Here is a 14,842-nt window from a genome sequence, read left to right on the forward strand (position 1 = left end):
CGATGCTCACGCAGAGAAGAAGACAGCCAGGCCAAGATCAAATTTTTCTAAAAGTTTTCTTTTTTCTATATCATCTCAACCTTCATTTTTAAATAAATGGACTTGCAAATAGACCTAACTTCAAAGATCTCATTGGTCGGCTTTCACTGTTTATGTAACCGGGCAGGGAACCATTCAAGATATTATTCTTATTTTTTTAAATCTTCTTTTTCTATCTTTTCAATAGCATCTGGACGATCTTTCTATTCTTGTCTGGTGATAATGAAATCATTAAAAAATGTACCAGAATCCTTTTTGCTTATCTCTGTGCCATTTGGAACATATGTGAATAAATTGAACACCACTTGCTCATTGGTTTTCTTTTTCTCCCCCTCTTCCCTTGTTTTTAAAAGCCCTGTTTGAAATCAGTCATTAAAAGAGCCGGCATCTGAGTTACGTCTGACGCTGGGAGGTACGCCTCAACGTCGTCCACATGGCCTTGATCTAGACAGCGAGCCACAATCTACCCAGCACATTTTTGTGGCTTAAGTGACCTGGAATCTGGGGCTTTTCTTTGTTGAAGATTTTCTTTAGATTTCAAGTTGATTTTACACCAATAATGGTCATTCCAGCTTGGGCATTGCACAAATAGTTCATGGATGACCATGGGGAATGCAGCTATGCTCTTGGGACTAGTAGCTAGACTCTCTCAGAGGGCTTCACTTAGATCAAAGAGCATCTTTCCCTTCCTTGGAAACCACATTGCCAGCCTTTGCCAGCCAAGGGCCTGCTTGTGTTAAGTGAGGAGAGAGAGACTCCAGCTCATCCCAAAAGAGGCCCCATGGAAGATATTCGAAAGATTTTTCCAGAAGGAGGTTGCTCAAAAGCATAACAGGTTCAGCCTCCAGCTTATCACTCAAAAAAGTTTTTAAAGCCTTTTTAAGGAAACAGTTTTAACCCAGCTGCACTTATCGATCAGTGATTTGATTTTGCTTTGTTAGGAGGCACTCGTAATCTGCTTTTAAATGTTTTTTGTTCCTGGCCTCCTTTGATAGCAAGTTCTGCCTAAGGCTACTTCTCAAGACTGGTCACTGGAGCTTTTAAGTCTGTGAATAACTAGAATAATTCTAATCTGGACCTTTCTTTATTCCCCATGCCCTACCCACTCCTGTACACAGCAGAAAATGTTAGGGGGCTGTAAGACTTTTTTTTTTTTTTAATCAAATTCTGCCAAACCTAAAACCTGTAAAAAGGAATCATTTGTCCTTTAAAAAAAGAGAGAAAGAGCAAGGGAGCAAACTTTATTTACAAAGTCAGAGGGAGTCAATCTGATTTTATTTTCTCAAGTACATTCAGTAAGTCTCAAAAATAATGCACTTTCTCAAGTCTTGTCTCTGCTTGGTATCAGCCACAATTAAAATAGAAATCGTAGAAATATATCTGAATCATTGTAGAACATAACTGTTTTTGCAACAGATAGGTTTTATAGAAGCTTTTTTACTTATAACTTTCAAAGTTTGTAATCATGCCTTTCATGACGTTGTGAACTATAATTTTGTCTTCCTAAGCTACCATGTAAGAGTGGTCATTTTATTATTATAGCATACGCTAAAAAATAGAACCTATGCTCCTCATTTAACTAATCACTTCTGATATTTCTCAAGCTAATGGGAACCAAAAACACTTATAAGATATCTGTTGGTTGATTTTCTTAATAAAATGCACACTTTTTAAATAATGTAAGCATATGCATACACATGTATGAACTTTACAAGTTTATTTAGCAAGAAACCAAATATGTGAGGAAAGCAGACTTTTCAAGTGGCGCTTTAATTGTCGTTCATCAAGTTCTACAGATCATTACTGAATGTTTACAGGTCCTGCCTGGAATGACTTTACACCAAAGAAGAGGGTAACATATCCTCATTGTTTATAAAAATGACAGCTCCTAATGGACCGTATTAGCTTTAACACAAACTATTAAATCTCCTTCATTACATTTTTTCTGTGTTCTGTTTCGGCATCTCGTTAGCTCTGAGAAGTGGGTGCAAACTCCTAAGGAAACATGAGCACACATTGAGACGATTAGAGATCATGGTTATTAGATAAGCCTCGGGAGGATGTTTTTCTTGGGTTGCTCACAAGCATTTTGAAAGAGTCGTGTTCCAGGTTTGAGGTCCCGTGTTTCTTCCTCTTAAACTATGAGCAGCTGTAGCACATGACCTACTTCTGTAGGGCCCTGTAATGATTTCCTTCCTTCGGAGGCTTCAGGAGTCCTCCTTCTGCCCTGTGAAAAAAAGGGACAAATATTTTAATCCAAGCAAAATGCTGAAGCAGGTTTTGTTGGTTTCAGGGAAGAAACTCAATACAGCTCCAGCGCTGAGTGTAGGCCTCAAATTGGAACCATCTGGGCCGCAGAAGGGCTTAGAGGCATTTGGGGAAGGCAGAGACAGTCTTGCCTAGGGCCGCAACCCATACACCTGCAGAGATGGCCGACGTCTGGGCAGGCCCTGGGCTCACCCAGGAACTGGAGCCGCTCCCAAAGCCCCCACTGCCTGCCATTGCAGTTGGGAACACCACATAAGAAAAGGTGACAATTGCTAAGGGGATGACTTCCTACATGAATATTCCTTATGGTGAAAGGAAAGCCTCATGATTCTTTGGAACATATTTGACACAACTCAGACATAATTTCCTAACTTTTGCTTTTTAGCAGTCAGAGAGAAAAGTCTTCAGGAAACCATAGGTGGGTATACACAATGTTTTTAGAGTTATCTTTAGAACTAGGGAAAGAAAAAGGCTTTTACAAAGCAATGCATGCCTGTTTGGAATTCTCCATATTCTTTTTTTGTTTAAAGGGTTATTATTATTGTTGGTTAAAGTTTTCCTTTCCAACTAAGTGAAAGTGCTTTTCAAGTGTTTTCTAATATCTAAACATAGAAGACTAGGCCAGCTGCTGGAAGGTTATTTTAAATAAAGTATTTTTAAAATTTTTACATTGCAAACTTCCCATGGGTGAGGGATGAGAGTATCAACCCATTTCCAAATATAAAGGACGAGGCCTTTTGCTTAAAGATTAGAAATCGTATCATGTGATTTTAAAACCAGTGCAGAATGTTTTCTGGAAAGAAAATGGAATGTAAAGAACAGATAGACATTGTACAAAAGTTGTGCATTTAACAAATATATTTTCCAAATATTGGTTGATGAGGAATATATCATTTTCACTCTGGGTTTTAAATTATTTGCTGTTGTTAGAAGCGCAATGTGGCCATGATAGAGTCCTAAATAATATGACCAAACTTGACATCCTGAGGTGGGAAGCCCCACGACAATCTCAACACCAAGGTCAGAGGATGATTTATCGAGAAAGGATCACTCTCTGGAAAAGGTGGCAATTCAGAAAAAATAGACGTGCTTGAAATTTTGAGCTTAAATTCCTAGAAGTGTAAATTTATCTGGTTTCTTCTAACTAATCTTTTTCAATTAGCCAGTGGACCACAATTTTTTGCTAATTGTAAGTACATTTATTCATTTATCATAATTAACTCTATTGACTGATGGAAACTATACATATAATTACAAATTGTATGATGAAAATGTTTAATATTTTTAAAAATTAAGAATAGTCAGCAAGAATACATTTTTTAGAAAATTTCTGAATGGAAAATAAGTCCAAAAAATAGTATTTGGACTGAAGGCTCACAGAACGTCTCTCATTTTTGCAAAGTTCTAAGGATATATCTGTTGCAAGGTTTCCCAGCACACCGTTAGGGGCGACAGGACTGTACAGTGTTTCAGTTCTGAGCTGTTCTCACATGCACACTTCATCACAAGCCAACTGGGAGGGGTACAGGAGCGTTGTGTGTGTTGGGCTTACTTTTTTTCCCCCTGTTCCAAATTTATATGCATGAATCTAAATTTTTAACCAAATCGTTGTTCTCTTTCCTCTTGAGGCTGCTTCACACTCCTGCCTACGCACCCAGATGCACCCAGATAGCTCTTCCTCCCTCCCCACACTGACAGCCTGCACCGCTGCTCAGCTACAGGTTGAGACTTAATGGAGCTGAGCAGAGCACTTCCTAGCATGCTTCCTGCTGAGCAGTCAGCCAAGACTGGGAAAGGCCCACCACCAAATGCCAGGAGCCAGGTGAAAATCAGAAGGCCAGCCTGCTGCAGGGGCAGCCTCCAGAAAGCGTCTTGCTGCCATTTAAAGGTATTAGTCCGATACCTTTAGGAAGGCTTTGGGTTTCTCTAGAACACAGGTGCTGTCTCATTCATATAGCTCTGTGAGAATGTCCATATTCAGTATCTGGGCTAAGGTGACCCACCAGTGGTGTGTCTTCACATGTAATTTTATTTTTACTTTATTATTATTGTGATTATTTTTTTAGAGACAGCACCTTGTTCTGTTGCCCAGGCTGGAGTCCAGTGACAATATCCTAGCTCACTGCAGCCTCAAACTCCTGGCCCAAGCGATTCTCCTGCCTCAGCCTTCTGAGTAGCTAGGACTATAGGTGTACCACCATGCCTGGCTAATTTTTCATTATTATAAAGATGGGAATCTCATTATGTTGGACAGGCTGGCCTTGAATGCCTGGTCCCAAGTGATCCTCCTGCCTTGGCCTCCAAAAGTGCTGGGGCTACAGGCATAAGCCACTGCACCCAGCCTTCCTGAGTATTTTTAAATACAGGGTTTCATATCTTTACTGTAGCCCCTAAATTAAACCAATGATTATAACAATCGCACACCAACTAAAGCCATTGTTCTGATGGTTTTATTTGAAAAGCACCATTCTCTACAAATGGAAGCTAATCAATAAGAAGTACACATATATTTGAGAGAAAAGCCCACCCCGTCCTCAGGAAAAGCAACCCAGAGAAAGTGGGCAATTTCAGATTGATTTATGAACTGGGAAAGTACTTCTGATATATTTTTTAATTTTTTCTTTGGCCAAACTGGTCAGGAGGTGATGAAGACTGACTTCCCAGCCTTTTGATGCCAAATCTTAACTGCCTGAAAACTTACAGAAATGCTTGATTAAAACTAGAATAAAAATCTCCAGTTGCCTTCAGCAAACCACAGCACAAGGGTGGGAAAGACAGTGCCAGGTTGCAGTTTAAGTATAGTTACTTGGCGCCTGCTGAAAGTACTGCTCCCTTCCTGTTTAATAATTAATTCAACTTTAAAGCCCCAAGGATCTGGACTCAGCACCAGCTTCACAAAGCAGTACAGAAACAAAATGCTTCCAGAACTGGAAGGGGGATAGAGGAAGAGGGAATCTAACATTTCAAGAAACATCACCACATGGGGCCAGCAAGCAGGGGGTGGGGTTTGGAGGTGGAAAGATCCAGGGTGGAGAAATTCAAAATAAAATAAATACACACAAAAGCAAGGTTATTCACGGCCACTGGCACCAGGACTGGGAGCCGCACTGCGAGCCGGAAGTCATCCATTTGGGAGGCAGGCTGGGTGCCCGCAGGCTAGCGGGGCCGAGGGGGTAATGGGCTCAGTCTCTGGAAGAGGAGGCCCAGCCTTGGTCTTCAGCAGTGGCCTCTGCTCATTAGTCAGAGTATCGTGCTGGAAAAGGCATCCAAGGTGGGCAGTCATCCTTGCCTTCTCACTCCTCTCCCTCCACCCCACCCCACCTGCACAATTCGAGGGGTAGGGACGGAGAATGCCTGATGTGAGGGCGAAAACCAAGCAAGTTCCCAGGCTTAAATATTCATTAACAGAAGTTAACACCCAGCATAGCAGCAGAGAAATGCAAAAATGTGTCCCCGCTCCAGTGGGGCACCTGCACTGCGCTTTGTGATTTTTCTAAGTCGTTTGTTTTCTGTAAGCTGGTGAGTCCAGCCAGAAAATTGATGCACCATAGATGCTGAAAACAGGCAGAAGCTGCTTAAAAGCTCATCAAATCTCTTATCACACACAAGATAGGAGGAGGAATGTTTCCAGAATGACTGCAGCAGACCCACCTCCAACCGCACAATTCAGTGTGAAACCACACTGACTGTTCTTCTGCACTCCAGGAATCCCGAGTATCCCAAAGCATTGCCAAGAGATGGTCTCACCAGAAATGAACAGATTAATTAAACAAAACCAAGGCCCAAGTGGCCAAAGGAAAGAGGAAAGCTATTTAAACCCAAATTGTATTTACTTTTTGCTTATTTTTATTATTATAAAGAGTCATGGGATAGAACACTCACACATATCCCCTGAGATTCCAGTTGGGTATTTTGAAATAGACATTCACATAATTAAATGGTTGAGTTGAACAAATAATGACCTGAATATTTTCCTTAATCCTTAAAAAGAATGGTTTTAATACTCTGCGATTGTTAAAACTATATGGATTTTCTTTACATTTTACTTTATACATACATTAGCTATAAAACATTTTAAGTACATTTCCTTTGTAAGTTTCCCTCCACTGCAGATTGATGGTGTTGCTTTAAAAATGTAGCAGCTGTCTTTTAAAAATAGGATTTTGTATTCCTCTTGACTGAGTTCTTAGGACTATGCCAAACTTAAGTTTGAAACTAGTTTCCAGTTATTAAACATTTTCAAAACCAGAAGGTCAATATGTTTTTCTCAATTTTTGAGGTAGTGAATGTCTGCTGCTGTTTTTTGTTTTTCAATTTCAAGTTTGGTTTCAAGTGCATGCCCCTGCTTTCTTACAAAGCTCATGGTCCTAGACAGTGAATCCTTCCTCACAGTAACATATTCCTTTGTGATGAGAATATCTATCAGCGTATCTTTAAAAAAAAAAAATTCAGCATTTCTATAAAGCAGTGTGTTGTCATGGAAACAGCACTGGACTAGGAGCCAAGCCAGCCCCTGGGATGGTCCAGCACTAGTACACACTGGCAAGTTACAAATCCAAGGACACACTCCTGGGTGTCATTGTGCACTGCTGCTGAAGGAGGAGTTCTCGGTGCTTCTCCCCGTGCACTGTGTCTGCAGGGAACCCTGTTTCAGGGGTGGGAAGGGAAGGCTCACGCACACACAGCCCACTCTAAATCAGTCCAGACTATGATAAGTGCTGAAATAGAACCATGAATTAAATGGACCAGAAGATTTATAAGGCCTGCCCAGGTCCCCAGATCTCCAATTCCATGTGAATCATGGATTCACCAACTGGGTTATGCCCAGTCACTGGCCTCACTCAGTCAATGCTCACCGTGTCCTGCTCACTCCTATCCAGCCTGGGTTTCTTCATACAAACCATGGAGAATCAGTGGTAGTAGGTAATTTGGAAGATTAGATTAGATAATTTGGAATATACCCAGGGGTATAGATGTGCTCTAAAAAAGGGAAAACGTGTGGAAATCAAGCTTAATTCTGGGGTAATCAGGGCATGTGTAGGTCAAGTGTATTCTATTCAAGGTTTACCCACACAAGGCTAAAATATTGTGTTAGAAGTTAGCAGATAAAACAAGAATATTAAGAATATGTCACAACATTTTTTCTACCTCTTTGTGATCCTCTTCATGGTTTGAAATATTTTGTACTAATTGTCTAGTGTGGGCCTATAGGCTGATGGGACTGGGGTCCTCACATCAGTCTTCTCATCTGAAAAATGGGGATTTTAACTTCAGAAAGTTGCCTTGATAATTCTCTGAATTAATGTATGTAAATCTCTTAGTAGAATACACAGAATTTACCAAATCGATATCAGCCATTATTATTGAGTTGGGAGAGCTGTTTTTGTTGTTGTTGTTTTTTGAGATAGTCTCCCTCTGTTGGCCAGGCTGGAGTGCAGTGTCACAATCTCAGCTCACCACAACCTTTGTCTCCTGGGCTCAAGCAATTCTCCTGCCTTAGCCTCCCGAGTAGCTGGGATTACAGGCATGTGCCACCATACCCAGCTAATTGTATTTTTAGTAGAGACAGGGTTTCACCATGTTGGCCAGGCTAGTCTCGAACTGCTGACCTCAGGTGATCCTCTCTCTTTGGCCTCCCAAAGTGCTGGGTCGAATTACAGGTGTAAGCCACTGTGCCCAGCATAGGAGAGCTATGTTTAAGCAAAGAACTAGTGACCAATAATACATAACTAGCATTGCCATACTGATTTTTTTTTTTTTTTTTTTTTTTTTTTTTTTTTTTTTTTTTTTTTTGCCTCTGTATGCGTTTGCACAAAGTGCCACAGGCTGAGTGACTTAAAAGACTGAGATTGATTTCCTCACAATTCTGGAGGCTGCAAGTCAAAGATGAAGGTGTGGGAGGGTTGATTTTCTCTGAGGCCCCTCTCCTTGGCTTGTAGATGCCACCTTCTCCCTGTGTCCTCACATGGTCTTCACTCTGTGCATGTCTGTGCCCTAATCTCTTCTTTTTATAAGGACATCAGTCACATCGAATTAGGGCCCACCCCAATAACAAGCTTTAACCTTAGTTAGCTTGCTAAAGACTGTGTCCCCAGATACCGCCACATTCTGAAGTACTGTGGGTTAGGACTTCAACATGGGAATTTGGTGAAATACAATTCAGCTCATAACAGCCTCCACATCAGTAGAAGCATGGCCTCATTCAAATGTTTAAAAGTAACAGAAATTCAGATTAAAATAACAGAAGTTCACTGGTGTATAAATGAAAGAGATCAACTTGGAGGACATTATTAAGTGAAATAAGCCAGGCACCGAAAGACAAATATTGCATATCTCATTCATAACTGGAATCTGCCTTAATAGAAACAGAGAGTAGAATAGTGGTTATCAGAGCCTGGAGAGAGGAGGGTAAGAGGAAGGAAGAATAAATTCTGGTGTTCTATTACATAGTAGGATGACTATAGCAAAGAGCAATGTTCTGTACATTTCAAGATGTCAAGAAGAGAACATTTTGAATGTTATCGCTACAAAAAAAAGATAAATGTTTAAGGTGACGAATATGGTAATTATCCTGACTTAATTATTTATACAATGTATACATGCATTGAAACATCACACTGTATCTCATAAATATGTTCACTTATTATGTCAATTATACATAAAAATTAATTTCAAAAGAAAAAGTATGGGGAAACAGGCTCCATTCAGACCCTTGAATACTTTCACTGAGATGAAGCCGCATGCTCTGTGACTGTTCCCTGGTAAAGAACAGACACTCACAGTCTGGAGACAAGTTCAAACCAAGCAGAAGTGAGGGTTATTATAACACCAGTGGAATTGATCAATGTAATATACTTGTTGAGTCAACTCACAAAGCTTGAATAACATAAACCAACAGAAATCTGCTTGAACCTGGGATCACCCAGGCCAGAGAGGAGGCTGACGAGTTGCCTTGGTCCTTGGGTGACTTGACCTAGCACTGAACTCTGTGACCTATCAATCTATGAAAAGACAGAAGGAATGTTCTACACACGCAGTTCCATACCATGCCTCCATGAGTTCAGTGACAGATGGATCTGCCCTTTCCCACTGCCTTCTCTGGGAATCTTCCGTTAAACACCTAGTCCATAGCTGCCTTTTTGCACCAAGGCTATGTCACCCCTGCCCTTGTGCCAGAGCAGATTGAGTTAAATATTTAACTCATTTCTATTTTAAAATGTGTTAACTCAATAAGTTTAGATGCATATTCATGATCCTTTCAAATATTTTCTCTTTGGGGCTCATTCAGACTCTCATTTTGGGATTTGCTAAATATGCCAGCTCAAGGAAGGTATTTCAGCAGAATATTTTCATTAGATATTGGTCACCACGTTGCTTGAGCACGAAGCTTTCAAAGAAAATTAAAGTGAAAGAAAAAAAAATCTAGTATTGGTTATTAACTCCACCTCAGGGTGACTTCTCTTCAGGGGCAATTAAATAGCAGCTCTGGGCTGTTAAGTTTAGTGGCTTTACTTGTAGGTGGCACACTCTTCTTCAAGGACAACCTCCATTCAGATATGCTTTGATTTTATCTGATGACACTGAAGCTGTCTCTGCAAAACAAGATTTTCTTTAAAATTGTAGATGTGACCACATCCATGTGCTCTGACCTCTCTTCTTTAAGAATCAAGTTTTGCATTACCAGGTAAATGCCCTTTCAGTGGAATTTTTATGGAACACTGGGGACATCCTGTGGTCAGCTTGGTTTAAGGCAGCCAGTCTTTTCAGCAACAGTCTCAGGGAATAAAGGAATAAGTGTCCCACATAAATCCTGGTTTATTTTTGCAAGACCAAGAAGATAAAAGAAAAGAAAGAAACAAAATACCTTCTTGTTGCTAATAATTTTTGCAATATAAACCTCTCTTTTTTGAGCCAAACAGCTTTTCAGTGAACGTGGATGGAGCAATTTTTTTGTTGTTAAGGAGAGATATTTTCCTGAAACAAAATACAGCTTCATCAGAAGAGAGGAAGAGTGCCATGACATCAGGCGTTGCTCTGCGATCATACCTGGTTCTCACCATCTGCTGTTATAAATTCTCTGTGCCTTGGCTCAACTTCTGGTCCTCATAAGAGACAGCCGTCTGCAAAAAAGCACACAGCATGGCTAAAAGGGAAAACAGTGGGTATTTTGGCAGTATTATACCACAGATAGTGCACCAGTGACACTAAATGGAAGCCATTTAGTTGTAAATGTGATGTTACATTTGACGGTTTCCCTTGGCAAAGCACTGAGCTACCCACATTGAACAGAGGCAAAGAAATGGAACTTGGGGAGCAAAGCCAGTCACCAGAGTAGCAGACCAAAGGGGCTTGTAAAAGCATTTGTCAGTCATTTAGAATCATAACTCAGCTCAACACACACAGTACCAGGAACAACCAGCTCAGTTTCAGCAGTGGAGAGCAGGCAATGGAGTTTATGTTGTTCTTCTGTTTATTAAAGACGGATGGGAGCACTTGACAGAAAAATCAAACTTCTGGTCATGGCTCATTAATCCCTGTTGTATCTGTCAGGGGTATGTGTTTGGAGTTCCAACAAGCCTCTAGAAGGAAGATCACTGCTGAGCTTTGGTATTTTCTCCAATTTTGAATGGAAAGAGATGCCAATCACCTAGAAGGAGACATAGAATATGAGGTTATTTTTAACTCACCTATTTTACTGATCATTAAATATAAGTGAATTGGTTTAAGATCAAAATGATTATGGTTAATAATTTTGTTGCCGATTTTTGTCATAGGGCTTTATTCAGGAGAAGCAGCAAGGTAAAGACAAATGTGGAATAAAGCCGGATATTATGGCTGTTTTAGGAAAAGCTCAGCTTTTGGAGCTAGATCTTCGGGGGAACCTGTGCAGACTCTGTGTGTTCCTGTGGTCACTGAAGTGCAGCTTTCTATTAAATTGTCTCTGACCTCCTCAACCAGAGATGGAGATAAGACCCTGGTTCACCCAGACTGTTTACATCAACCCAGAAGACAGGAGCGGTGCTATTCCAATCCCTCTGTTGGAAACAATGGTCCTTTGTGAGAAGATGTATGTTTCAAAGCCTCCACTCCATGCTGGTTGCACCAGCACAGCTGATCAAGACTACAGGACCAGGAGAAATGCGGGTTTTCCTGCTGAGTCAAGGCTTGGGCTGTGAGACCCACATTTCTGAATCCCCCAAAGCCTCGGGCTTCTCGTGTGTAAAAGGTGCATAATGACACTCATTTAGCACATACCTCAGAGGATTTCTTAAGGATTAAATGAGATAATGCATATAAGTCCCTTAAAACATAGATGGAAGCACTTGTAAACATTGTTCTTGGGGTTGCCATTAGTAATATCACCATCTCCATAATCAGAGACAGGGTTGTTTGCTCTAGGTTTTGATCCTCCACACAATATCCCCAACCCGCTCGTCGGGAATATGTGGGAAGGACAAGGGGAGGTTGGAGAAGGGTCCTGCCGGCTCAGCTTATCTATCCCACTGTGGTCAATGACTGAATTAATACTTTTGAACTCCGTTCTGGGCTAGGTGCTGTGAATGATAGAACGAAGTTTTAAATGTCATCTCTGCACTCAATAAACTTAAATATAATCCATGTTACAGGGTACAGGAAATTCTCTGCTCAGGCAATCTTAGGTCAATAGCTTTCAAGTAAAGTAGGTGAAACCCCTAAAGGAAGACAAGTGCTGAGTGGAGAGAGAATTCAGGAGGACGCAGGGAATCAAACCAAGCACCAGCTATGCATTTGGGTTCACCCCTGGAAGCTAAGGATTAGCTGGAGTCATGCCTCTGAGGGCTTCCAACAGGTTCCAGGCCCTCCTTGCCTATTCCTGGTTCTTTTCAAAATTGTTTAGAAACACACACACAGTTGGCCAAGTACAGTGGCTCACACCCGTAATCCCAGCACTTTAGGAGACTGAGGCGGGTGGATCACAAGGTCAAGAGATCCTGGCCAACATGGTGAAACCCCATCTCTACTGAAAATACAAAAATTAGCTGGGTGTGATGGTGTGCATCTGTAGTCCCAGCTACTTGTGGGATTGAGGCAGGAAAACCACTTGAACCCAGGAGGCAGAGGCTGCTGTGAGCCAAGATCATACAACTGCACTCCAGCCTGGCAACGGAGCAAGACTCCATCAAAAAAAAAAGAAGAAGAAGAAAGAAAAAAGAAACACACATGGTGGGTCCCTTCCTTTGCCTAATATTCTCTACCAATGGAGAACTGAGGCCAAATCATCAGAGCACGGAGCCAGTCTGAGACAGAAGTTAGAAGCTCTGATAGCCTCTCCCATTGTGGTCTTTTCTTCATCCATGAACTCAACTCCAAGTAAATCCTTCTAGAAATAACTTCTGAGCACCCACAATGATGTGTGTAAACCACGACACCAGAACTGGTGAAAGATACCCAGATGGCATGACTTCTCCATCAGGGAGCCTACATTCCTGCAAAAAGCTGAGTGTACACAAATGAGCCTGATGTAAGGCAGGACATTGTTAGGCAACATACATGAAAAACCAGCAAAACACAACAGGGTTCAGAGCAGGAGAGAGCACTTCTCTTGGGACCAGTCAGGAAAGCTGTCTGAATTAAGGGATTCTGCTTTAGCTGGAACTTGCTTGGAAGACAGTAAAGAGCTGGACATGTGATAGAAATGTCTACCAGAGGGTGTCCAAGTGGAGGACCCAGCAGAGCAGAGGCTTGCACCACAGCACTGTGTGTTAATGCAAGAAGGAATATAAGGAAACCTACAAAAATCCACTGGGAATCTCTGCTTAGTAAAGACAAAAATATATATGTATTTCAAGGAATGCTTTGTTTATTTTGTCCTACTAATCTTGTTGGAACCATTTATTCCACGTGAAAAGGTAAATCCAAGTTTGGGAATCTCATTGACCCTGTGGGTTTTATTTCTGTTATAACTCAAGCCTGCTTACCCCTCCCTCTCCCACTCTGCCAGAGCCGGGGAACCTGAGGACTGTGAGGGCAGCAGCCTCCTAAAGGAGCATCTCGGCTGTGAACCGTATTTTCAATTTTTATTTGCGTTTCTTATTTGACCACAGCCTGATTTCTTTTAGGCTTGACATAATTTGTATGATTGAGTTAATCCAAGTGTGAAATGCAGTAGGGACCCAATTCAATCGATGGTCAGAAAGGCAGCATTATTAGGACATAAAAGAGATGAGGCAGGGTGCTGTCCCCGCAACTCCAGATGCAAACAGACTACCACGGGGGACTCGCAGTGATCCACAGGGCGGGACAGCACTCCAAAAGAATGAACTGCGTGTACTCGGCACAGGAGATGCATTCTTCAAGGTCCTTCTCACAAAATATTTATCAGGCCAGGCGCTGTATTTGAGATCAGCAAACAGACCCCCTCCATGTGGCATCAAAATCTCTCAGCCTAACTCCTCTAGCACCCCTTGTAAAAGAAATAGTTGCACATATGTTTTAAATATATATGTATTTTTTATTTTAAAATAATTTTAGACTTACAAAAAGGTAGTACTGAGAATCCCCATAGACTCCCCACCCACCTTCCCATAATGTAATGTCTTATCCTACTGTGGTAGATTTGTCAAAACATATAAATTTAAACAATTCAGTACTGTTAACTAAACTGCAGACCTCACTCAGATCTCCCCAGTTTTTTCACTGTCACTTTATTCATTTTGAGATATATGTTACCCTACTCATTTTGGTAATTATCTTTAACCAACAGAAAAAGTCGTTATTGATTTCATTTTGCAACCTGCTGGCCTTGCTCGACCTCTGGGCTCATCAGGGTGCAAAACACGCTCCCTACACAACCAAGCGAAGCCTCAGAGCCCCCGCGTGTACTCCACATCCTTGCTGGGATCTCTGGGGAGAACAGGCTTTCTGCTCAGCCATTCCTGGAGCATTGAGAAGGCACGAAAGCCAGCTCCAGGGAGCAGCTGTAAATTCACTGGCAATCAGCAGCTTCTGGCCATGGAGTGCCAGCTGTCCTCAGAGATCTTCACACCAACAGAAAGACCTCTAAGGGTGGCACGAGAACATCACAGAGGGGGCATTTGGTGAGGATTTTACCAAGCAATGGTTCTGGCCTTTTTCTATTTCATTGTCAATACCTTTAACAGTAATAAAGTAATCTCTTAGGCCTCCTTAGTAATTGTTCCAAAAAATTCTACTGTTTTTGGTAAAATTTTGTTTAAAAATTTTATGTCAATGCTACTAAAACTTTATCTCAGAATTCACATTTAATAGTCTTTAAGTACTGTTATCTATAAAATATATCTTAATTGTATCAAGAAATAAATGACATAGGATGTTTCATTGACTTTAAAGTCATAATTTAGAGAAAAGAGTATTTTGTTGACCGATTTGCTTTAACGTAATATATGGTCGTGTCGTTGAAGACTGAACGTGCGTTAAAACACAGTACAACAATTGCACATTACTATGTCAAATACACTAGAATACCTTTTTATTCCTCGACACAGAGAAATCTTGCATGTTGCCCTTAAAACATCAG

The 14,842-nt window shown here is 41.1% G+C and overlaps 1 long non-coding RNA gene across 1 annotated transcript; it reads right to left on the reverse strand.

Moving 5' to 3' along the window:
- Nucleotides 1-1,741: 1,741 nt before the first annotated feature.
- LOC103787797 (uncharacterized) lies at nucleotides 1,742-10,430 on the reverse strand. The gene is made up of 2 exons (XR_613537.3): nucleotides 10,354-10,430; nucleotides 1,742-2,266 (listed from the first exon to the last, which is right to left on the reverse strand). It is a non-coding gene; the product is annotated as an uncharacterized LOC103787797 (long non-coding RNA).
- Nucleotides 10,431-14,842: the final 4,412 nt, after the last annotated feature.

Source organism: Callithrix jacchus, chromosome 14 (genome assembly GCF_049354715.1).
Source record: "Callithrix jacchus isolate 240 chromosome 14, calJac240_pri, whole genome shotgun sequence".
NCBI classification, from domain to species: Eukaryota; Metazoa; Chordata; class Mammalia; order Primates; family Cebidae; genus Callithrix; species Callithrix jacchus.